This window comes from Dermacentor silvarum, chromosome 2 (genome assembly GCF_013339745.2).
Source record: "Dermacentor silvarum isolate Dsil-2018 chromosome 2, BIME_Dsil_1.4, whole genome shotgun sequence".
In the NCBI taxonomy this organism is placed as follows: Eukaryota; Metazoa; Arthropoda; class Arachnida; order Ixodida; family Ixodidae; genus Dermacentor; species Dermacentor silvarum.
In genome coordinates, this window is record NC_051155.1 from 50,068,391 (window position 1) to 50,094,172 (window position 25,782).

Genomic DNA, 25,782 nt, shown 5'->3' on the forward strand with positions numbered 1-25,782 from the left:
AGCATTCGGCCACCAGAATGTACAGGTTGGGCCCGGTCTTCCAGCGTTCGAGCGGCGTACTCGTTCCTGATTCCCCGAGCCTGCCCGACCACCCAGAACAGCCAGCTGCTCAGGATGCTACTCTTGGAGATTGCTATCGTTTGATATTAGAAAATAAACATGCTGAGCACTGCGGAGCACTGCCGAAGGCTGACACATAATTTTAATCTCCTGATTATTTATTCCGGAGCTGATTAGCAGATTTTTTCTTGATACACTAGCCATACCCAAGTTATTTATTTTTTGTCGATCACGCTTCACCTCGCTGACTTTGCCTGCGAGATTATTATGTTGCTCTTTGATTAGATTTTACTCGGAATCGTTTTTTGGGTTTTCATCACCGATGACTCATTTTATTTTATTTTCTGATTGGGTTTAATGCCCATTATACCTTCGGGTGGTACGGTCTCCCCCCACTTTTCTTTTTGGTTTCTTTTTTGCCCCGGGGGAAAACTAAGCCCTTCAGCACTGTGCCCCGAGGTTCGCAAGACTGGGATGTCCAAGAGGTACAGTAAGGCACAACGTGTCGGTCGAGCACGGAGAGAAGCCAACAGTATGCCTACCTATGCATCAGAAATTCAGTGCAACAAGACAACTTGGAGGATCGCAAGGCAGGGACGGCGAACTTCAGCGGCAACGTCCGTCCTGTAGGCATAATCCTCGAAGTGAGTAGGACATTGAATCAGGACTTGTTGCACCATAGTAATGATGACTACTTAAGGAATGACAAGGCCGGAAGGCAGAGTCGTGACACGTACACGCCAAGAAGGCCTTGCGTTAGAAAGTAGCCGCGTTATACCTATGAATGCGCGATATCATTCATCATACAATAGACAGTGATGACTACAAAGAAAGACTGCATAGCGCTTGATTCTTGGCTCACCGTTGACGTGGCCGCTAAAGGAATCGGAAATCGAGCTATGGAGTCGCTACAAGGCTCACGAAGATATAGCGCGGAGGTTCAAAGTTTTATTATGGAAAATGATCGGTTGCTGTCATCATCCGCCAGCGTATGTACGCTTAGGGACATGTACTCAGTTTCCACTCTGTGAAGGTGGGTGACCGTCGAAGCTGTTTAGCGCACGACACAGAGGTGACACAGAATTTTGAACAAAGGTACTAACATATTTATTATGATGGTCACTAGTCATCGTGACGATAGGTACGCACACACATTCACGTATCGCTTCTGTTAATATGACCGTCACTTATACGACAATCAATAGCTCATACCCCCTTAAGCAATGGCTTACACCGGCGTAAACGCTCCATCCCCGTTACGGCGACAGAAGAGAAGTGAAATTCTACGCTGGAATGATGAGCGGCAATGAAGCCCGCTGTGGAAGAAGACTACAACGAACGCCTGAGCAGTGGCACGAGCGCGTTCGCGCGGTTGCGCCGAGGGGCGCCAACGAGCCAGCTCTGGAAGACGACGACGACGCTGGAGCCGTTGATGATGATGATAGTTTTTCCGCATGGACGCCATTGCTTAGCTATAGACAGCTTCGCTGTAAAAAGGCGGCTCCTATCAACATAGAAAAACTGACTTGGCTTGATATATATAACGACATACGAGAAATAAATGAGGAAGGATCTACCAACTTTGCGCGGGAGATTTGTTACGTGAAAGCTGGCCTAGAAGTGCGAATGAATGAAACACTGTGCAATCCAGTAGCTATTATAGATGTCTCTCGACGTGCTTGAATTGCTATGAAAAGCCGGCGAGCATTAAGAAAGCTTGGGGAAGCTGCCGTCCTACGGAATTCACAACGGGCCTGGCAGATCAGGCGACAGCATGTGCCGACAGAAAGAAAATGATTGTATCTGCTGCGGCTACGAAACGACCGTAACAGACAGATTTGAAAGAGTGCGCGAGAAAAGACACATTTTCGTTGACCTCCGACTGCGTTCAGTGCATTGAATATGTTTACCGTGGTCCAGTAACGATAATCTAGAAGCGAATGATTCCCGCAAATTCAACGACAAGTTCATGTCCAGAATAAAGAAAAGCAAGAAAACGAAAAAAATCGTACGTCTCTGTCCATAAGGCTAAAGAACATAAATTCCTGCAACCACCAACAAAGAAACGTAAAGAAGCCTTGAAGTATTTAGTGACCATCCTGAGGAGATTAGTGCCGTAAGGAACGTTTAACATCAATTGCATCGGATCAGTTTGGCATAGACGAAGCGGTCAAGATGTCGAGAGAGTTGTAGCTATATCAGGAGCAATGAAATCACTGGCGAATGCGACACAAGAATATGCATGGAAATGTGAAAAGAAAGCGTGAATTTATTATGAACTTGGCTAACACACGTTGGCGGGCTAGTTGGTTTGCATTCATGAAACATTGTGCAGAGCGATTGGACGAGGACAAAGACATCGCTGTTTGTGTGAGAGTGTCTGTTTCTAACCCTGTCCTCATCCGGTGGCGCTCGATATTTTACCTTCAATTCAACACAACCAGATAGCAGGAGTAATGCCAAGGTAAACGAAAAGAAACATAAAGGAAAGTAAGAGTATATAAAGACTTTCAGAACGAATAAACCGTATCAAGAACGGTAAAGGTGCAGACATACAGCAATGCTCACAGGCATCGTGGTCATTCCGCACAAGGAAATCATTCGAAACCGCCACAAACAGTTAAAACGCCGCTGGAAACGAAAATGTCTCCACCAACGTCTGGATAGCTTCGACATGCACAGTTTGGACTGGTCTAGGATTATTCTGCGTTTATATTTGGACGAATGTGCTGAACAAAACGATTGTGTGTGCGTAACTAATTTAAGTATGCCAAAGAATAGATAGTGCTGGAGGCTGAGCGCCCGAATTGTATTTGAAAAGATAATGGCTACCTAGATCCTGTTTCTTCATTTCTACAATAGCCTTAATGATGATGACCCGCGAGCGCTCCGCAGCCGTCGTCCCCTTCCATTCTTAATATCTTCCTGCCTGCGACAATACTTGCGAACGATACGATAGCACCCGCACTTACTCTCAGCTTCAACAAGAAATTGCCGAAGAAAACCTTATCACAATGGCCTTTTCCAGCATCATTGGTCAGTGTAGCTCGGTATTGTGCCTTTGAACGGGCGCCAAATCAGCAGACTTTACTACAGGGCTTGATAGAACATTGCCGACGCCGTCATCAACATGATGCTGGCATGCTTCTTAAGTGCATTAGTTCACAGAGCACTGCAACCTGAGCGCAACCAGTAACCAGCGAGCACACATCTGACTTCTCACAGTGAACAAAACAGATGATCACCCACCACCAAGAGCCAAGGGCTGCGCATACAACGCTCTGTGAATAACCACGATGTGGCCGGCAAGCAGATTGGAAATACATTGAACTCGACGGCAGCCGAGAATACCTTGTGTGTACTGACAAAGTCCGCAAGTGCAGACTCTATGTCGAGATGTTGGTAGGTGACACCTTTGGTCCTCATGTGAAGCACCTACTTAACAGCGGCCCGACTTCATCGGACTACAAGAGCGAGGTGTTGGCTAACGGAAGTTTCGGTGGCTTCACGGTTGGTTCGCAGAAGCAGCTGGTGTACAAGATACCGCCGATATGAACTCCAACAACACGCCAAGGCAGGACGGAGACTTATCTTGAAGTGTACCATCTTTCCTAATTTCGCTTCTTCGTCGCAGGCAGGAAGATATTAAGAATGGAAGGGGACGATGGCCGCGGAGCGCTCGCGGGTCATCATCATTAAGACTAGTGTAGAAATGAAGAAAGAGGATCTGGGCCGCCATTATTTTTTGAAATACAATTCGGCCCATTTCCCTATAAATGTAATAGCGGCTGATGCTTCCTCGTGTTAAGGCCGGCGTGAGAATCGACTCACCATCCCTTGATTCTTTTACAGCGTAAGCTGCTCTGGGTTTAATCCAATAGCCGTTTCGGTTGGCGATGTTGTCCATCGACGTCGCCTCCACCGCCGGTGTCCACCGCAGCTATCGCCAGGAATAAGAAAAAAAAATACCCAGTTTCCGCCGAAATCGAACCCGGGTCCTCTGCGCGGGAGTCAGCTACTCTACCACGGTGCCATGCCAAATCCAGCTAGTTTCTGTGGACAAAAACACCATAATCCTGATTCAATTCATAAGCGGGAAGTTTGGATAGCTTCGAACACATATTTAGCCCCGCTTTTAGAGCAAGCACCATATACACTGGTCGCGCCATCTTGACATAGCTTAATCAGCTCCGAAAGTGCTTTTGCATGTTCTCTGAAACTGCGGCTAAAGCTTCCTGTCCTCCACCTAGTCACAGTCTACGATATCTCCCGAAACAAAGGTTTGCTAAACCGCACCGGCGTCATACACATCCATTGTAAACACGGATGCAAAGGCTGCAGTTTAGGCGAGCAATGGACGCGTCACCACGTGGTCAAACATTGCAGCACCCACGTGATCGCCGTGAGAAGGGTCAATACAGGCGTCCTAGTGCGCGAGGTGTCATACGATGTAAGATGTGCGCCGCGTAGAGTAGATAAGTGCACAATTGACATTGCAGTTGCATATTAGGTGCGATGAACCTTATGCGCCCGGGATGTCGGCGCCTCCTGTCGTAATCGTTGTCGTCGTCGTAGTTAAGCAAGCGGCTCGTGCTCGCGCTCGGCACGCGCTCGTACCACTGCTGCCGCGTTCGTTGTCGTCTTCCACAGCTGGCTGCGTTGCCGGTCATCATTCCAGCGTAGAATTTCACTTCTCTTCTGTCGTCGTAATGGGGAGGCCACGTTTACCGGGTTATGAGCCATTGCTTAAGGCAGTATGAGCACATTTGTTGTGCGTCACGGCATGTTTCGCACCTCCCCAGGTTTCACGTTAGTGGAGCTTCGCTCAATGGGTGATTCGAGCACCGAGTTTTTTATTGCACCATATGGCACACCACTTGGCACGCGATTAGAGAGCCTACATGCAACGCTGTTTAGGGCGGTGAGAACACCAACATTTTGGCCGCTATTTACCGCCAAATTTGGTCGGTAGCCATCTTGGTCCCCAGTCTTTCTGCTTTTTTGACACGCTCTGATGTGCTCATGTTGGCACGCGATCTATTAAATTTCTTCAATTTAGTTTTGCGCCAACGCGCACAAGACGCATACATACATCTTTAATATACTAGTTGCCTTTTCCTTTTATTTTAACACATCAAACTTACTTTTCTATTGCACATCGTGTGACACATATAAAGCAAGAAGCATTGTCGTTGCCATAAACATTGTAGTTGCCTTCCAGTTGTACGTAATATATAAAGGGTGCTTTTCGAAGCGCGCTGTAATAAAGACTTTCCTTACTAATCTGTTTAACTAAAACGTAGACGTGCCGTGTACGGCGCTCAGACGCGTCATTTGTCTCTGGCTGCTGAGGTCAAAGTTTATTAAAAGAAGTTAATTAATTTCACGTCACCAAGGGTTGCGGGAAGTGTGGTCTGTCGGCTGGTCTTTCGCCATTTTGGTCCCCACAATTAACGCGCCAATTTAGCTGGCGGCGGCAAGTACCCTTACAAAGGCTGTCACCACCCTAAAACGGCGTTGCATGTAGGCTCCCTACACGCGATGTTAGATGCGCACCGTGTAGTGTCGATACGTGCAAACTTTGCATTGCAGTTGCGTTGTATTCCACCAGGTGAGCTGTGCACTTGTATTCCACAAGTGCGCTGCGCAGTCTCGGTACCCGCGTTTACTCTTCGGCACACGTTATGGCGCCTACTCGCAAGGCACGAACCGCAGCTGAAGAAGCCAATCGTTCGCTAGAACCATTGGCTTCGCTCGCGGATGCAACGAAGAAGCTACGCTCGCGGATGCAACGGATGATCACTTTCGGCGATACTATCACTTTCGCGTTACGCAGTGCTCAACCAGCCAATCAGCTCATTCGGTTTTGCTCATACAGCCCATAAGCGCGCACTGAAAGTGATATCGCCGAAAGCGATCGCCCGGTAATACGTCCCCAGGCAGAACGCGGTGCAGAGAGCAGTACAAGCCGCAGCTCGCCGTCGATTCCGGTCGGACAGTTCAGTTCGTACTCGTGAAAACTGCGCAAGGAGACTTCGCCGCGAACACCTTATAGTGGCTACTGGCGAAAATACGGCCCAACAGCCTCGCCGCCCAGACGCTCAAATGCGTGCTGCCTAAAATGAGGCAGGACAGCTTCGCTGCGAAGACTCTTGGGCGTGCAGCAGAAAGTGAGGCCCGGGAGCTTCGCCGCTTCAGGAGAAATTTACGACGGGCTTCTATGGAACCGCTCCTCAGGGGCGGATCCGGGTTTTTTCTGAGGGGGGGCCAGCTTCTGTCAATGATGATGATGATGATGATGATGATGATGGTAGCCGTTTTTATTTACCGAAATTCACCGTTTCTGCTCATGATAAACCCATGTTTTATACGGCTAGAGCAACACCTGTAGCCCACCGTGGTGGCTCAGTCAGTTAAGGCGTTGCGCTGCTGAGCACGAGGTCACGGGATCAAATCTCGGCCGCGGCGGCCGCGTTTCAATGGAGGCGAAATGCAAAAACGCCCGTGTACTTGCGTTGTAGTGCACGTAAAGAAATGCAGGTGGTCAAAATTAATCCGGAGCCTTCCACTACGACATGCCTCGTAATCAGAATTGGTTTTGGTTTGTAAAACCCCAGAAAGCCAAAGAAGACCTGTAGTGAAGCCAGGTATCGGTTTCTCTGAGCTTATAGGAAAAGGACTTTACCCAATACAGCCATGTACTTGGCGGCTGTGCCTGATAATACAGGGTGTTCAAAACTAAGCTTTATGGTTTTCTAAAAATTAGGCGCTGGGAGGCAAGCGAAGACCACCTGTGCAAATAAGTTATGTGGCGAGGGGGGCACACAGTGAGATGATAATTATCGCTGTGAGCAGCCCAATTAACTAAAACTGAACAATTATTTTTTGTCGACTGCAGTAAGTGGGCATGTTTGTTTTGAAAACTTAGAGGCAGTCGTGTTTCTACACAGTATCAGTCAGAAAAATTATTCTAGCGTGTCCGTGCTCCGAGATATCCGACTCCAAATTTCAATTGTCGTACTGCGCAGAGTTGTCGAGTCGACGCGAGAGCGGTGTATGCTTTGCGTTGCTGTGGAAGGGAGGCATTTTGAACACTTTTAGGGCATTGACATCTTGATGGGTGAAGTGTTGTCATGAGATTTGTGCATGACAACACCACAAACTTAAAGCGGCAGTATGAAATATTCGTTAGCATAGCTAAAAAGGTTACTGCTGTTGATGGTGCAGTTGTTGCTCTTGATTTCAATAAAACTTACAATACTTGGAAATCAGCAGTCACTTCATTTGCGCAGCCCAGCAAGGACCATGCCCGGTCGTCTAGTCACCATTACGCACACGCACTGCCCTCCGGAATCTCCGCTCGCGCCATTATCTCGGCATGGCAGCTGCCGCCATCTTTACAGGCTGCGCTGTCGCGTGTTACGACAGCCGGTTACAGGTTCTTTGATTTTTTTCATTTAGCCAGCCGTGAGGGGAAGGGAGAGAGTTATTATCTTTGTCAATGCCTCCGTCCCGTTGTCAGACTAAACGCCGCACGCAATAGGCGCGTCAGATCAGGGAGGAACTTTGCGCCGATCCTCACTCTCTTGCAAGTTGCATGCGTAATAATGCGAACGACAATTAAAATTTGGAGTTGCGTATCTCGGAACACAGACATGCTAGAAGAATTCTTCCAAGTGAAACTGTGTAGAAACACGACTGCCTCTAACTTTTGAATACAAACATACACACTTGCTGCAGTCAATAAAAAGTTAATAATTCAATGTTAGTTAATTCGGCTGCTAACAGCGATAATTATCATTTCACTTTGTGTCCCCCTGGCCACATAACTTATTTGCGCAGGTGGTCTTCACGTGGCTCCTAGTGCCTAATTTTAAGAAAACCATAAAGCTTAATTTTGAACACCCGGTATATAATCTAGCCTGTATTGTTTCTGAAAATAAAATTTGGGATGATCTGTTGCAAGTTTGTCATAAATGCGTAAGCACGCGTCCACCTTTGGAGTTCTGTTGGGACACCTTGATTTCCTTAAGAAGATTCTTTGTGTTCGGCTGAGACACCTTCGTTTGCTTTGGAGGACTAATTACTCCCCTATTCTCAAACAGCCCTCGACTGGAAGCTCTGCCTCCACTCCACCTTGTTGAGCACAGTGCCGCCTCTCGATTGATAAAGACGCGACAATTCTAAAGAATTCCAGTGAATTCTCATGAAGCTCAGTGACCACTTCTGTGGAGGGATGGCGGTGCTATCTTTCCTCTCGAGTCGAGGTGTTGTGTTGATAGAGGAACGTTCTTGAATACGAAGCGTAACGCTACGCTCCAACGCGGCTACCACTACGCTGGGTGTTTACGATATGCAAATCACCGCGTATGAGGACTCACGACGCCACCTACACGAAGACCGGTGTGGCGTGTTAACCGAGAGCGCGAGCCAGCGTCATGTTTTGTTTCCCACGCGACGTCATCCTTTTACAGAAGGCGCGCATCTGCTTCCGTTTCTCTAACCAAGCGACGCGATCCTAGGCCCGCGCGCTGGCATTGGCCGCTGACGTTACGCTCCCCCACTTCGCAGCCGCGGCTCGAGGCTTCGCCCCGCTCCACGAGAACGCCCACTCAGATAAACGGATATGGCGGGTTTGAGCCTCCTATGCTTAATGTAGGACAATAAAACTGCGCAGTTACAATGAAAAACTTGTAGCGTACGAACTGTACTGTGCTCGTACTGGATATTGTCAACGTGTACCTGTGACCACAATGAGTGCTACAGTTAAAAAAATTGCCTATGCGTAGTTCTTAGTTTAGCTGTTAGTTGTTATTATGTATATATGAACACTTCAGCGAGAGATCTCTTTCATTAAGCAGGTTGGTCACGGAACCGATGACAACCAATGAGGCAACCGATGACACCCCGAGGGGGAACTAAGTTACTCGGCGCGAAGGCGCTCGTACGCACATCGGCGTGCTTGGCAAAAGGGACATCCCCTCGTTCATGCGACGCCACGGACGGGACGAGTAAGGCACGGAAGGCGCCAGGAGGTCCAAGCTGTTCATGAGAAAAAATAACTACGGCAACTTCGCGACACCACACGTACCCCTACGGAATAAAACTAAGCTTATCAGCGAGCTAGCTTTAATTCTACATGGCTGATACCACTGGTACTCGCGAAAAATACTTTTGAAGAATGCTGGTGGCCATATTTTTTTGCGACAGGGCCATCCCCCTGTCAGCGAGGGGGTGATGCAGAAATCTGAGGGGGGGGGGGGGTCAGGACATCCGGACATCCCCCCTGGATCCGCGCCAGCCGCTCCTGCAGCTTACGCTGTGACTGTGCTGCATGTGCCCCGCAGGCCTGTGACTTCACTTCTCCTGCCAGATTATGCATCACTTTCTCAGACCGAACTCCAGGCAATAGTTATTGCTTTGCGAAAGTTACCTCTTTATGCTGCAGGAGTGGTGATCGTCACAGATTCTCTTTCTGTATGCAGCTCACTTAACGCGTGTACAAATTCGCCAGCTTTCAACACATTTTATGGATTAGCTCTGCCACACTTAAGTTTCATTTAGTATGGGTACCAGGCCTCGCAGACATTCATCTTAATAGAATATCTGATTCTCTAGAACGCCTTTTTTTAAATAGTCCGGTGATATATGTGCGGCCAGCAAGTTCGCATATAACTGCGGATAGATATACGCAATTTTCTTTGACTGAAGACAGAAAAAGCCTGTTATTACGAAAATATACGGCATTTATGCATCTGAATTATTCGTGGAACCAACAGCGGTGTCCTAACTGACAATTCGAAGTATCATTTACAAGGTTGCGTTGCCGTACTCCATCAGTTAATTTTTAGTTTCACAGATGTGGTCTAGATATACAATTTAAGTAGAATTTAACCCCTGCATTTATGCACAGCATATCAAAGCGCTAACCACTTGGGCACGATCTTTTTTTTTCGATCGCACGCATACGCCTGTCGTGAAAAGCCAACAAGCTCTTTTGAGACCTTTGGAGTGAGTGTCACCGGCCAGTTTGTCCCGTTCTTTCATCAAGAAAGTTTGCGCTTTCACATGCCGTTTTATTCTGCACCGGTTTTATAATTCACCCATTTCTCGTTTTCTATCGCGTTATACAGGCGAAACTCCACGTTATGTGCACACGTGAGCCGTGAGGTCAACAAAATGTAAAATGAATTTGGTATCAGTCCCATGCACAAATTATTACACAAAGAGATAAAAACCATAGTGAAACTGACACAACATTATAAATATCTTACATGATATTCTTTTCCGCAATTTTAATCTGCCAATGTAGCGGGTTTCGCATCCTCATCCGGTGCCTTGTTCCGAACCAGGCCTTCAGGCGAGGGAACTAAAACGCCTTTTTCCAAAGGCGAATTCAGCACCTTTCGATGGGAATCACGTTGGTAGCTGCCCGATATAGGCGAAGTGCTGCTGACTTTCTCATCCGGCGGCATGACCGTCATAGGGTCGCCTGTCTCTTCCGGCAACTCCCGACCAGCGAAGGCTGCATCTGCGATGGCGTAGAATCCCCAGAAAGACAGCAGGGCAGCCGACGCCAGGCACAGGACGAGGCAGGCCGTGTGCGCTGCCCATCTTGATTCAGCTGCGCCCCGGTTGGATACTTCGCTGCGGTCACTGCTCTCACTGATGGTGGCGCTGGTCTCGGACTTGCTGTGCCACGTCCAGGAGCCATCGTTAACCCTTGTGAAGTAGCGCCGTAGAATACTCACAGGACTCGAGATGCTCTCCATAAAACCTCCGGCCTGAGGTTGACGAGGGTTGCTGGTCTTCCACGATGGGTCACTACTGGTCCGGAGTTCGGGCATGCTATCACCTGAAGGTTCTGGTGCCTGTGGCCTCATCGTGTGGCTTGGTTCATCACTAAGCCCCGCCGTGTCGTGAGCATTGCACTTCGTGTCAGGTGCTGCGCCAAGGGGAAATACGTCGACCGATGACGTCGGCTTAGTCGAACTACCGAGCGATTGGTGCAAGTCGAAAATAGTGGTTACTTCGTCAGACGGATCGGACGTCTCCGTATGTCCTATTTGTGGCGTGGCGTCAAGGTGAGGCTTGTGGATCGTCTGGTCACGAGGATAGCCGGCTTCGTGAGTCTTTCTTTTATTTCTCGGTTTCTGAAGAAAAAAGCGCATGCGTCTCGGCTGCGTTGCATCCCAAGTGTCTTGGTGCTTAGGCACGACTTCGCTCCTCCTCCGAGGAGACACTGTAGGAGTCGGCTCTGCACTCTTTCCCAACGCGGTCCTGAACGACTTGGCCCTCGATGGCTGTTTTTCCTTATGCGGGGGCAGCATCTGCTTCATAGATTTAGCCGCATCGCTTTCGTCCCAGGCCAAAATGGCTGAGTGCAGCGATGGAGCTCTGCGCCTTGATCTGCGAACATGTCGGGACTTCGCCCTTCTACGCGGTGCCCAATTTGAAGTCGTGTCCAAACCGAAAGGAGGCGAAGGACACAGTGATGCCGCTGCTGGCACCGCATGGGTCGCAAGCGTCTGAAGCGGTATCTCACCCCTCTGCGGCGCCGTGCCAGTCGTCGTTGTCCATGCCGACGCGGCCTCCATCCTGCTGATCGGGTCTGACGTGACGTGGTATAGGTCATCTCCTACTTGCGGAGGATTTTGTGGGGCCGATTCTGGGAGGGATCGAAACGTGTTCGTTTCCACACTTCCCGGCGGGAACATACCGTGAGGTGTCGGCAGTGCGCCTTGCAGCATTGGGTGGTAGCCAGCCATCGCAGAGAGACCGCTTCTTCTTCTTCATAACATGTCCTTGGTGAATGATGTTGATATTTGCGCCTCAACACGGCACGCATTCACCATACTTGTGCATGTTAGAGAGACAATGTAATCAATTATAATTACAATTCATTCAAAAATGTAATTGATTACAGTGACCAATACTGCCTTACAAAAATAACCGAGGTATTACTCAATAGTACTGGATTACTGATACGCTACTTTCATTCGAACTTTTTATAACATTGCATAGATACCTTAATGAGAACGAGCTGGCCTGGCACATTCAGTGCGTCCTCCCCAGCCCTACCTACATTGCTTATGTTTACTAAGAATGGCCTTTCAAAAATTTTATTGTTTATCTCGCTGGTTTTTTGTCATGATTACATCAGCAGCGAAAATGAAAACCTCCTCGATGCGCGCTGGGGGGCAGGGCGGATCCCGTTGATAACGCGAGCGGACCGTCGCTCCGACCACTGACAAAGTGCGATAAGCGCGAAAAGGCATTATTGCCGGAAAGGCATCGCTACAAAATACCGGCCCTGAGGTGCATTCTAACACTACATGTCTAGCTGTTTCTTTTTGGGGGTAGCTCGGGCATTTTTCGTTTGGTCCTATGTGGAACGTATTTAGTCTGCTTTTGTAGGAAGAACTTGACTTCGTCATCTCATTTAACGTCGCTGTCTTTTGTGGCATGCGTGTGCTTAGACTGACCCTTTCTATTTATCGCTTTCTTGTTTCTTTTCTTGTTTTAAATGCGAAGCATTTCTTGCCGGCGGCTCTGTCCGTCCTTCCCGCGGCGTCCCACACCCCCAAAGCGCATGCGCGTTCCCTCCCCCTCTCTCACCTCTTCTACGCTTCACCCTTTCTCTTCTCTAGGAATCATGTACGGAGCGGCGCCCGCGTGCAACACCCCCAAAGCGCATGCGCGTCCCCTCCCCCTCTCTTTCCTGTCGTACGCTCCCCCTTTCTCGCCTCTAGGAATCCTCTACGGAGCGGCGCCCGCATGCCACACCCCCACAGCACATGCGCGTCCCCTCTCCCTCTCCCTTTCTCTCCTCTAGGAATCCGGAGCGGCGCCCACGACAGCTGGTGCGACAGCTGCATACTCCGCTGGGGGCGCCACGGTAGTTACGCGGTATGAAAATGACGGAGCGCGCGCGCCTCATTCTCTCTCCTGTGCAGCGCCGCGATGAGCGCTCGGGCCGCTGCCGCGAAACCATCTCCCGCTCAAGCTAACCATCTCCCCGCTGCTTCGCATCCACACATGGTTCCCTTAAGCGGGAGATGGAGTAATTTTTTTATGCGAAAATCAGATTCATCGGCACCGCTGGCGTTTCCACCATGCCTTCTTTATTAATTATGTTCGTATCTTTCTTATAATATCGTAGAATGTCGATGGTTGGTCTGCCTATGTACCCTTGGGATGTTTGGTGCAAAGTACTCTCGCAGCGCAAGGTCACACCCGTGAGAATGGTCGTCTTGAAATATGATTGATGTTGTCTTAATAGCTAATATACGCGATAAGGTTTTGGGGTTTTGAAGGCATAGTCCTCCCGTGTCTCCAGTTCATTGAAGTCACTTTTTTTCTGACAGTTGGCGGTCTTTATCGATATAAATACGTATTTACCATCATTCTGATTCGATTTACCGCTCTCCGGGGAGTGATACTTTGCCGTGCTATAATGTATGCGTATGTATATGCGTTTGTTTTTAATGATGTCTATTTTTTAAGTGATTGGCCCGGTGTTTCTACGTTTCTTAGTGTTTTCTCCATTCTTTTCATTACTTTTACCCACATCTGTGGAGACGCTTCTCGTGGCTCGAAAAAAAAAAAAAAACGTCAAGCCCTTTTCCTTCTTGGAGCACTTGAATTTCTGGCGGGAGGTCTTTACTGTCGCCAACATTAATGCACTCCTATTACTTAAATTTCATTGCGCGGCAGACATCGACGCGTATTCTTTCAACGTTTCAATAAAACGTTTCAAATGCTTTTCCCGCACTACCTGATCGTTCCCTCAAAAGGGGGCGCACCGATGAAAGTTTTAATTTCTTTATGAAACCGCAGCAGTCCTTTCCGAAGTATCACGCTGTACACAGCCAGCACGAAACTAGGACAGTCCGAATGATCTTGTTGTAGCCAAATGTCTCACTGCAGCAATAGGCCCACTACTTGAAAGATGGCAAGACCAGAACGTAGTCAAGGTGCAGAGGATAACACTAAGGCGAGATGACAAGCAAATACCTACCAAGCATATTATCATTACTTTGGGAACTAGCAATCTACCAGAATCAATTGAAACCGGCTACTTCAAGCTTCGCGTCAGGCCATACATCTCAATTCCGCGTCGATGCTTCAAGTGTCAGCGTTTTGGGCATGGGTCGCAAAACTGCCGAGGGCGCGCTACTTGTGCTCAGTGTAGTTCAAATGAACACGCTTCTGACATCTGCACTTCAGCAGCCCGCTGTGCCAACTGTGAAGGAAATCACCCCGCCTACTCCCGATCGTGCCCCTCGTGGAAAAAAGAAAAACAAATTATAGAACTGAAAGTTAAACTAAACCTATCTTTCCCAGAGGCACGTAAGCGTTTCTCACTCCACAATCAGTCCAATCCTTCATACACCGAGGTGGCGTGCCGAGGGGCAACGCCACATCTTTCAGCGGCTGCCCAAGTCACACGGAGTGTGACGGCGGTCACGCCATCAGCCCCCCCGGCTGGAGCAGCCAGCGCTGTTCCGCCCCCTGCCAAGGAGGGCCAGCAGACCTGCGGGCCGGCCGGACCCACGGCCACTGCCCGTGCAGATAGGCCCCAAACCCCCGCAAACGTCCCCGCTGAGCGGGCACTATCCACCGCCTCAGACGATCAAGGTGATGGATACAAGCAAAACACCGGCATCTCCGACGCCAAAAGAACGGCGCAGCTCCCTGGAGCGCTCCGGGAAGAAAGGAAAACCACGCATCACGGGGCCTGGAAAGGTCTCGTGAACTAACTTCTATCTTTCTGTACACACATCACTAACTTCTTTTCCATTATGGATACCCAAGTATTACAATGGAACGTGAGAGGACTTCTACGTAATCTTGACGATGTTAAAGAACTCGTCCGCAAATTCAGTCCAAAGGTGATGTGCGTACAAGAATCACACCTAAAATTAACGCAGAAGAACTTTTTAAGGCAATATGTCACTTTCCGCAAAGGCCGCGACGACGCTCTCGCATCGTCGGGGGGTGTGGCCGTAATGGTCGATAAGGGCGTTGCATGTAAGCGATTAAGCCTGCGAACGTCCCTTGAGGCAGTTGCTGTCCGAGCAGTGTTGTTTGGTAAACTAGTCACAATTAGCTCCATTTACATCCCCCTTCCTACCAACTTTCCAGATCAGAATTTCAAAGCTTCATCGATGAACTTCCTCCGCCATACATAGTCCCTGGTGATCTTAACGCTCATAACCCCCTGTGGGGCGACTCTCGTTGCGATGCGCGAGGGCGCCCTATAGAAAATTTGCTGTTTTCTTCAGGTGAATGTTTATTGTACAAGAAAGAACCTACGTACTGCAGTATTACACATAACACATACTCGTCCATATACTTAAGGATAGTGTCGAGAACACTAATGCCATACCTGGAGTGGTCCGTTCTCAAGAACCCCTATGGGGTTCTTGAGAACGGACCACTCCGTTCGGTCCACTCCGTTCCGACCACTCCGTTCGGACCACTCCGAACGGACCACTCCGAACGGACCACTCCGAACGGACCACACCCTTTAACATAATTGGGGTTCTCAAGAACCCCAATTATGTTAAACGCAACGAAATGAGATGAATGCACGTCACCATCTCCTCGTTGGAACGTGGATTTGGCGAACTGGGAACTGTTCCGAGAGCTGACACACTTAGGCCGTGATGACATTGTTGCTCTTAACGTAGACGACGCCGTAGCATATCTAAGTGATTTTGTTATTGACGCTGCTACGAAATGTATTAAACAAAATAACTGACTGGCTAAGAAGCGCCGCATTTCTTGGTGGAACGAAGAATGTCGTAAAGCGCGCAAAAATCAAAACAAAGCTTGGGGATTGCTTCGCGATTCTCCTACTGCCGAAAATCTTATTAATTTCAAACAGGTTAAATCGCAAGGCAGAAGGACACGTCGACGTGCAAAGAGAGAGAGTTGGGAGATGTACATTTCTGGCATAAATTCCAACACAGACGAGGCAGAAGTATGGAACAGGGTGAATAAATTAAAGGGCTATGAGACGAACCCGCTGCCCTTAGTGAGTACCCAACGAGATGGCCTGGAGGATCAGGCAGATTGCGTGGCTGAACACTTTGAATATGTCTCCAGTGCATCTCAATACACACAAACATTCCTGAGGTTCAAAGAGCGCGCAGAGCAACAGCCCCTCGATCGGAAATGTGCCCGAAATGAACATTACAACTGTCCGTTTAGTTTAGCTGAACCTAAAGCTTCTCTCACTTGTTGCAACGGCTGGGCACCTGGTGCTGACCGTATCATGTATGAAAGGATCAATCACCGACACCCTCAAACAGAAAAGACACTCCTCTCTCTTTTTAATGACATGTGGGCTGCTGGTTATATTCCATCTTCTTGGAAAGAAGCTATAGCAATCCCCATACTTAAACAGGGCAAGGACCCGTCCTTACCTAGTAGCTACCCCACTGAACACACATTGGTCTAGAAGCCGTCTTCAAGACGTCTTGACAAGATAAGTAAGACGTCTTGAAAACCCTTTTAAACGTTTACAAGACGTCTTGAGGACGTTTTGGCAAGATTTTAAATACTTCAAGACATCTTACCAAGATTTTGTCGGACGTCTTAAAACGTCTTGTAGCCGTCTCTAAGACCGTCTAATGCACCGCCAAATTTGGGATATCAGACGTCTTACAAGACGTCTTGTAGACGTCTCAAAGACGGCTAGAAGACATCTTGCAAGGCATCTTGGGAACGTTTTGAAAACGGCTACAAAACGTTCTGCTGGACGTTTTGAGGATGTCTTAAAAACGTTTTTAAATGCTTTAAACATCTACTGGTCGACTAAGGCATGGCATTTTCTAGTCGCTCGTATTTAGTTACTTAAGCCCTAAATATTGTTTTAGAGTATTTATAGTATTTACAAAAGATAGTGACAGTGGAAATATACTTAGATCTAAAGTGGAGAGGATGTGAAATTTGAACACGACGTAGGTTATTTCAACACAATGTATTCCATAAAGTTACGCAATCTTCACTTTGAGGAAAAAAGTGAAGAAACAAATAAGCAATAACCATGCTATGAATGTATATAATATATGAAGTACAACGGACTTGACCTCTCTAAACTTTAGTTCAACACCTGATCTATTGTCACCTAGGGGAAGCACTAGCACAAATGACATTTTAAGTAGTTTCCAGAAGCTGAAATTAGGTCATATTGCAATCCAGCTGGTCTGTCTCCTTCAGATGTCAACTATCCAACGAAATGTTGCCTAGCTTCAGTGATCTGGCTAGCAACAGCATACACTGCGCATTACGTCCAGGAAGACCCAATATCATTTTACTTACCTTGTCAACACTGATCTAGATTTGCAGATGGAATAATATAAAAGCCTCCTGCAACACTATTACAGAATTTTTCCTTGCATGGATGTTTGGCACGCACAAGAATTTAGATACACAAAACACCCTTCCATTATAGCATTAATTATAAAGGAATTGAGTGTCTCCCTGTTATCTGCTACATAGAGAAATCAATGAGGATGTTCGTATTCCTCGCAATATTGAAAAAAGGTTGGCTTTACCGATAGCACCAATCCCTATGGCCCATTTCTTACAACCCACCATAGCAACACTGAAATATTGGCAAAGCCACAAAAGTGATGAACACGTGTCAAAGCCACGTATGCTTAACATAAAGCATGATTATTCACACAAATGAAGCGCTAAAGTGGTCAAAGGTTTCAAAGAATTTTTAATAAATCAATAACACGCCACTACATAAGCAAAATGTTTCTAATGCACCTCCTAGAGTTTTGCATTGTGGCTGGCTGTTATAACAAATTGGACACTTCACGATTCAGGGAACTAGCTTAGACATTTCCACAGGCTGATGCATCCGCAGAAAATTCAGCGTGTTCCAATGATGCTTGACCTCAGATTTCGCACCTGCAATTAGAAGGTAAGACAAAAGATGTTAGATATGTTACAGTGAAACTTTGTTATAACGAAACGGGGTATAACAAAATATTGTATACAACAAAATGACATTCCCGCTGAAATCTCCGAAGATATCCATGTTTTTATAACCTCGTTTCAACGAAGTAAACTTATCCTGCCAATAGATACACCAAACTTCAGTTTTTTCCGAAAAAAGAAATGCCCGACCCTTGCAGGCTCGCTTCTGCTCTCCGCAGGGTAGAACACACATTCGTTGCCGATGTTTAAAACGTTTACGTATTTGCGTTGAATCCACCGTCGAACACTGGTACTTTTCACCACTACGCGTAGTTGCGCGTAAGCAGACTCTAGATCGCCATCGCAATTCCTCTTACTGCGACACCACGCAGGCTATATAGTTAGTGCAGCTATAGGCGTGGCCTCGGAGATTGCGCCGGTGCAATTTCAGAGGCCACGCCTCCCTGTGTCTACCACGTGCTGCTCGCACACGACGAACATAGTTGGTGTCGCAGCGTGCAACCTATTGAACCGCGTCGCCGTTTCGCCGGTTTCGCGATGCTAGAGACGACCTAACAAAAGCGGTAACGAAAGATCATGACATTGAAACAGAAAGCAGCTATCGTAAAGGCAATCGTGTCAGATGCTAAGAAGTGGTGTGTTAAGGACGCCAAAGTTTCTTTTGCTGTTTTATTAGAAGTTCAGCGAGCACGTGGCCATGTAGTGGTTCTGCTGCTCGAAAAACCGTCTGCTTCTATACAAGTTGAAATTTGTGCGCGACATTGCGCATATATTGCAGTGAACGGCAGTAATGAACATAATGACGTAATTTTGGCTCCCCCTTCAACTTCGCTATAAAAAGATTTTATTGCATATGACTGAAGAGTTCCCACTCATTTATACCGCAGCGTTGTTTGCAAACAGTAACTGGTAGAAATCCGACCTAGGTATCTTCCGTATGCAGATGCAATAATGCCATCATTGCGATTCGGCCTTATCTGTAGCCTTGGTAGCAAGCCCTCGAGATATTACCGTGAAATCCGAATTCTTGGCAATAACGACAGCCTTGTCCAAGAAGGCCAGTGCCATTGTTGGAGGCTGCCATGTCCTCCGCAACTACGTCGCAAGCGACATTTTTCGTTTTCAAATCATACACATGCTGCAAGCCCTTTTTCGAAATTGCATCTTTTGTTGATTTAAACGTAGTAGCAGTTTGCGCCGAAAAATAATTCTACACCATGTCCGCACCAGTTCATGATGCAACGTGCAGGCAGGAACATATATGCGGCGCGCGTCATAGGTTTTCAGAACACGTGACAAGGCCTCCTTTTGGAGACATATTGAATGGCAGCGTCGACTCCAGGACGCGCGGCCAAGCGAGGTCACTGGTCAACTTGAACGATGTTCTACGCAACGAATGAAACACTTCCGGGGTAACCGCACTCAGAATGTTCGCGACGTAATTTGAGCCAGGCGCGTAGCCAGGATATTTCTTTCGGCGGTGGGGGAGCTAAAGCACCGCGATCGTCCTGACTGCGGTGCTTCGTTCTTTTAAGTTCCCAGGCGTCGGAGATGCGTTGAGACGCGAATGCCCATAACAGCCGCACGTTCGAAGGATACGCGCCTTTGTTAATAGGCGACGTGCCAGGCACAAAACGGAGCAGGGCGCAGGCCGTAAAAAAAAAAAGAAAAAAAAGAAAGAAAAGAAAAAAAAGAAAAAAAAGAGACGAGATTTGGAGAGAGAGGGGGGGGGCGGAAGCCCGGTCACCCACCCCCACCTGATACGCCACTGCCATGAGCGTCCTGATTTAGAGCAAATTTGCCGGGATCGCTGTAAAATTTTTGCTTTAATCCTGGCGACCAGATTTCTGACAATGACTTGCACAGATTACGTCCGAGTGAGCATAACCGGAAATGTTCATTCGTTCGACGAAAAATCGTTGAGGCCTGCCACATTGCCGGCCACGCGCGCCCTAGAGCTCGCACGACCCTCGCCTATGTCCCTTGAGTGAGCAAGGCCATCGCAATTGTTCTGAAACCCTATGAAGTCAATGTCCCACGTTTAGGCCCGCTAGTTTCAGCATGAACAGGCAGATGTGAAGATGCAGAAGGTATGTTCCAAGCATTGTATACAGAACAGCCGGCGCGAATCGCGACTATCTTTACATCAGCGAAAGCAGTCATTCTGAAAGCGCTTGAAGCATGAAACCTATGTCAAAGATATCAATTAGAAATGAATCAGAAGTGAAGAAACAATGTTGCTTTCCATTGCACTTGCGGAGCACGTGGCAGGCTGAATATGCCACCGACGAGACAAGGCTTCTATCATTGCTAAGGAAACTGGATTTGAAGGGAGTTTCTGGAATCCCTTGCTATCCAGACTACAAAAAACTACAGAAAAAACGCTGTATCGCAACGATGGCAATATCCCGCCTGCATGCGCAGAATGCCGTCGTTTCGAGCAGTTCGTGTTGTGAACAAGGCTTGCGTGCGTCCAATTCTTATTACCACTTTTTGATCGGCGTCCTGTTTTTTTTTTCTTCTTGTAACATGAACCAAGAGAAAGCATAAGCCAGATGCAGCACTGAATTTGAATTTATTATTCTAGCTGTTGCAAAGTATGGAAGTCAATGTGAGCAGAAACACTGAAGACGGCAAAATTCTACGTATTAATCATTCTTGTGGTTTAAATTAGGACAGATAGATTTGTCAGTGAAGCAGCATAAAAAAATTAGGTCCAAACTATCAGTTAATGAGGACACAAAAATACATATGCCGCACATACAGGTCACACAATTTATTTATTTAAAGGCGCAAACGATAGGACATTACATCCGTGTGTTATTCTGAAGGCCAACATCTTGTTCTATCATTACTGAGGCCGCAATGACGTATTCACCTTCTTCTGTCATCCTCGCCTCAGTGGTAAGCTCAACCTACTCAGCGGTTGGTTCAGCTTACCGGTAACATCATACTCAATTAAAATGACAATTACATGACAAGCGCCATGGGCTAGTCATATCACTACTTCAAACCATTACGTTATTAAGCACCTGGAATAGCATGTCAGGCGAATAGCCAGGCTAAGATCTCCAGCATCTCATTAAAGAATGCTACTTTCTCTCTATGTAACGCAGAAAGCGGCTTAATAACGTAATGGTTTGAAGCATGTGATATGACTGGACCATTGCGCTTGCCCAAGTGCTATCTGCTACATGCAATGTTTTTTTTTTAATTTGGTTCAGTCAAAAAAAAAACCTTGTAGAATGAGAACATACGGTATGTTCTCATTCTACATGGTCCTTTTTATTTTAGCTGAACTAAATTGTAAGAACATGTGGCAGACAGCACAATTGTGCTGTCCAAATTGTTCTAAATTACTCGATGAGGTGGCCTATTACTTCTACGAAAAATCTAAACGTTTAATTGAACAATTGACACTTACACTAATTAACTTTTTATTAATTACCTCACTGCACATATTTTAATTGTAGCTAGTGATTATGCCAGGCATATCGACTTGGAACAAATTCTGAGGATGGCAGCGGTTTCGAGATATGCGGTATCAAACTTGCAGTAAAATGCACAGTTTTCTAACTTAATTTTTAAGAAAACACTGTTTCATACATTGAAGCACACACTAACTGGAACGCCAATGCATTTCGGTGGACACATTCAAAATTATTATATCGAAACTAGCGTAGTCCTCAAATCTCGGTCCAAGTCGATATGCATTGCATACCCACTAGCTACAATTCGTAGATTAAAAATATGTGCTGCAAAGTAGTTCGTTTATTAGCGCAATTAAGTAAATTATTCGGAAAGCATATTGGTTTCTCGTAACGTAATGGCCGCCTTATCGAGTAATTTTGATCAAGGTTTGTAATTGTGCTATCTGCCACAGGCAATTTTAAAAAAAATGGTGCAGCTAAAAAAAGACACCACGTATATGGTCACATAATCCGCTCTGGAACAACAATGCGGCCTGACTTGTAGACTATATTTTCGCATGTCTATGGCACAAGAGGAATAAGAAATGACCTTTTCAGCGTTTCAAATAATTAGTCTTGCGATAACAAAGGCCTATCGTTAAGTGGATCACAGGAAACCACTCTCTCATGCATCGTTCTGTTTACCAGCGCTTCAGCTTGCTGATAGAACGCTGCAAGTGTCTGATTTTGCTGAACGCTTGACGCTACGCGCGAGTAGGTACACATACCTCAATTTATTTAATTATTCAGGTACCTCACGGGTTCCCACTGGAACATTAAATGAACAAGCATTTACCATATGCCGCTCTACTATTGCCGCTACCGTATCCAGCAGCTACCGGTTGGTTTGCTTGCATTGCCTAAAAAGCACGCCACGCGTACAACTGGCGCAGCTTAGCGAGCACGCGCCAACCAGACTTGTGCCTGAGAACGTCGCGGCAACGGTATAAAGCGATGTATAGCTGCTTTGCTAAACGTTCGTAACAACACTAAAATTTCAATTTCCCTTCCCTTTCAGAGAAGTGCGTTGGAGGACATCGCTACCAGCGATCCCATGAAGCTCTGATAAAATAACGGTTAAACAAGAAACAAAGCAACAATTCACAACAGCGTGACCTGCCGCGGTGGCTTAGTCGGCTAAGCCGTTTTGCGCTGCCGAGCGAGCACGAGATCATTTTGATGGAGGCGAAATGCAAAAACGCCCGTGTGCTTGCGTTGTATTGCACGTTAAAGAACCTGAGGTGGTCAAAATTAATCCGGAGCCCTCCACTACAGCGTGCCTCATAATCAGAAGTGGTTTTGGCTCGTAAAACCCCTGAAAGAACACAACAGCGTGGAAACGCGTAGATGGCCTGGCGATATTTCTTTAACCAGAGAAACAAACAAGGAAACAAAATATGGGGCGTGCTGAAGGTGCGCAAATCCCGCCTGCGGCGGCCGCATTAGAATGGGGGCGAAATGCAAAAATGTCCGTGTGCTGTGCATTGGCTGCACGCTAGAGAGCCACAGGTGGTAAAAACTCATCTGAAGTCCCCTACTAAGGCGTGCTTCATGATCATATCACGCTTCCGGCATGTAAAGCCCCAGATTTTCGTGAATTTTAGTTACGAGTTCACCTAACGTTTCGTTTTCAGCCTGCGAGATTTAGCATATTCAGATTATGACTTGCGGTAGGAACGCCGATGCGACTTAATTTAAGCCATGCACAATTTATGGGTTAAATTGATAGCGCGAAAGAAAATTATGCGCAAAGCGGCGTGTTCCCGAGTCTGCATCCATGAGCAAGCACCCACAAAGATCGCAATATTTTAGAAATGCCTACCAGCAATCAATAGATTCGAAGCGTGGGTGAGAGTAGCTCGACCAAATGCGCAGTACACAGTTACATCACCGTCACTAAACGCAAATGAAAAGACTAAAACAAGTGAGTCACACGCAACCAGTACAATACGAGTTAAAACATAACACGTTGCAAGCAAGCGCAGTAACACGCAACAGCAAGCGCGCGATTTTACGCGAGAACAGTGGGGATCAAGATTCGAGGCAAGGAATATTTTTTAATGGCGCTACCGCGCCAGCCAGGAATTGAATAACAATAAACATGCCAAACAAATTATGTCGGCTACGCAAGTTTGCCTCATCGCGTTCGTGATCGCCAACAATATTAATGCAGGAATGGTGGTCCACTGGAAGAGCAAGCAGCGTAGTTCTGTATCGCCAAACGAGCGACACTAGTTGAAGCCCTAAAGTTTCGGCATGCGTACAGCAGCAGCTGTGATAAGCCTGCCATGAGTAATTGACTCTCCTTAACGTTAAAAAATTATGAGGTTTATACGCGCCAGAACCACGATCTACATTATGAGGCACGCCAAAGTGAGGGATTCCGGAATAATTTGGACCACCTGGGATTCCTTAGCGTGTACCTAAATCTAAGTACACGGGTGTTTTAGCACTTCACCCCCACAGGGACACTAACTGTCCCGAACGCATTCCACGGACCATGGATGACTGCAATATAATTATGAATTAAATTTGTCAGTGCAGCGCTATATCTCGCACGTTGTCAGGATCATCGAGAAAAAACACGAAAACGCGTCATGAAATAGTTATTCACAATGTGGAAAAAGCAAGCATTATTTTATCTGTGACAAACATGTATCAACGTTTAAGACGGCGGCAAGCTCACAGTATACTTTTCGAGCGCGTGGCGCGAACGTGACATGCCCATACAAAGGGCATTTAGGGGTAACAATTCTCAGAAATAAGGCACTTTCGTGCGGTACTCACTTTTTTTTTGTCCGTATCGACGAGGCAGAATCCGCTTTCCGAGTCAAAGAAGCGACGCCGCGTACTCCGAGGGTCAGCAAGGGTCCTTGGTTGACGCATCGAAGACACAAAATGGAGAGCACGCTCGGCCAGTTTTCGAAGTCGGAAACAAACGCGCGAACCGACTTGCCCGAACAACCGGCGCCGCTTCCCGCCGTGAAAGATGTGAAACGGAAAAGATTGAAAGGGCACGTCGCGAGAGAGAACGGCAAAGGGAGGTTGAGCTCCCGCGACCAAACCAACGCCCTCGCTCATGGCTTTTGTCACGTGATAGTTGGAGGCGTCTAGAGAGAGTGGTTGTGAAGAGGAAGAGGCGCTATGCAGCCAGGGCCGCCGAGCATGGGGGGAGGCAGAAAATTCCAATCTCATCCTCCTTCCATGTCTGCCAGTCGCGGCGCCGTTAGCCTTTCGTTTGCACGGAGAAAGGAAACTCCGGACGCGCCCGCACTGAAATGCGCAATGCTTGCAGCGTTAGCTCCGGATACTTAGGAATGGTGAAATCGACATTCTCGGCAATCGCTACACCGATTTCGATGACGTTTCTTGCATTTAAAATACAATGTAAAATCAAGTATGGGCTGGAAGCAGATGTTGATTTAATGTCGGCGCTGTCTTTCGAAAGAGTCTCGAAAATTGGAAATTATCATGTTTACAACTCTGCGACATAGCAATACTAAACGATATCGCAATTTTGTAATGTGCACCTAATAACACGTCCAAAGCAGACAAAATAGATGCAGTATACGCGGCTCTGAAAGATACCGCCAATTATCGAATGTGCTTTTTTTTTGCAACGCCCTTGTAAACGTTGTGATATAAGCACACGTGGACTGCAAACTTATTTCTAAAGCAAATTTGCCCGCTTTACGCGTTCCGATCTTGGTAGACGCTTGCATAATACCCCCGATATGCATCGGCTGTATATGGCTGCACTGATCATGAGCTGCGGACCAACCGTGCTCGGTCCTGGTAACTTCAATATCGGTCTTGGTGTAGTTACCAATTGGTAAACTTAGCGCTTCTATGTATGTGACAAATATTCCAAGTAAATATACAAAGTAGGGTCATTCAAAACATTTCAAAGAGGTCGCAAATAAACTTTGCAGTATTAAAATTTCTGGAACGCTTACTATAATATGTGGTGCACTGCTAAAATCGCCGTGCTGTGGTTGCAAATAATTGGGCAAAACGAACACGTCTAGATGAAATGCCATAATGCTGCTCTCCCACCAAAGTACACATCCTTATTTATAGCGCCAATTTTAGCTGTAGGTTTTGAGCGTATATAGGTATTTAATTTGAAAGAGCGATGAAATGAACAATTCAGTCTCACAACTTCGGAGTACACGACGGTGAAACGCGTTTTAAGGAATTGAGGAACTTGCGATACTATAGTTTTTTACTACATGATTGAACAGCTGACAGCGGAATTGTGATGCAGCTCAATGTGCAGATTTCGGTAGGA

General features: G+C 47.0%; 1 long non-coding RNA gene across 1 annotated transcript; it reads right to left on the minus strand.

Moving 5' to 3' along the window:
• Window positions 1-17,774: 17,774 nt before the first annotated feature.
• Window positions 17,775-25,076, minus strand: LOC125942997 (uncharacterized). Its single transcript, XR_007465473.1, has 2 exons — window positions 24,279-25,076; window positions 17,775-17,991 (listed from the first exon to the last, which is right to left on the minus strand). It is a non-coding gene; the product is annotated as an uncharacterized LOC125942997 (long non-coding RNA).
• Window positions 25,077-25,782: the final 706 nt, after the last annotated feature.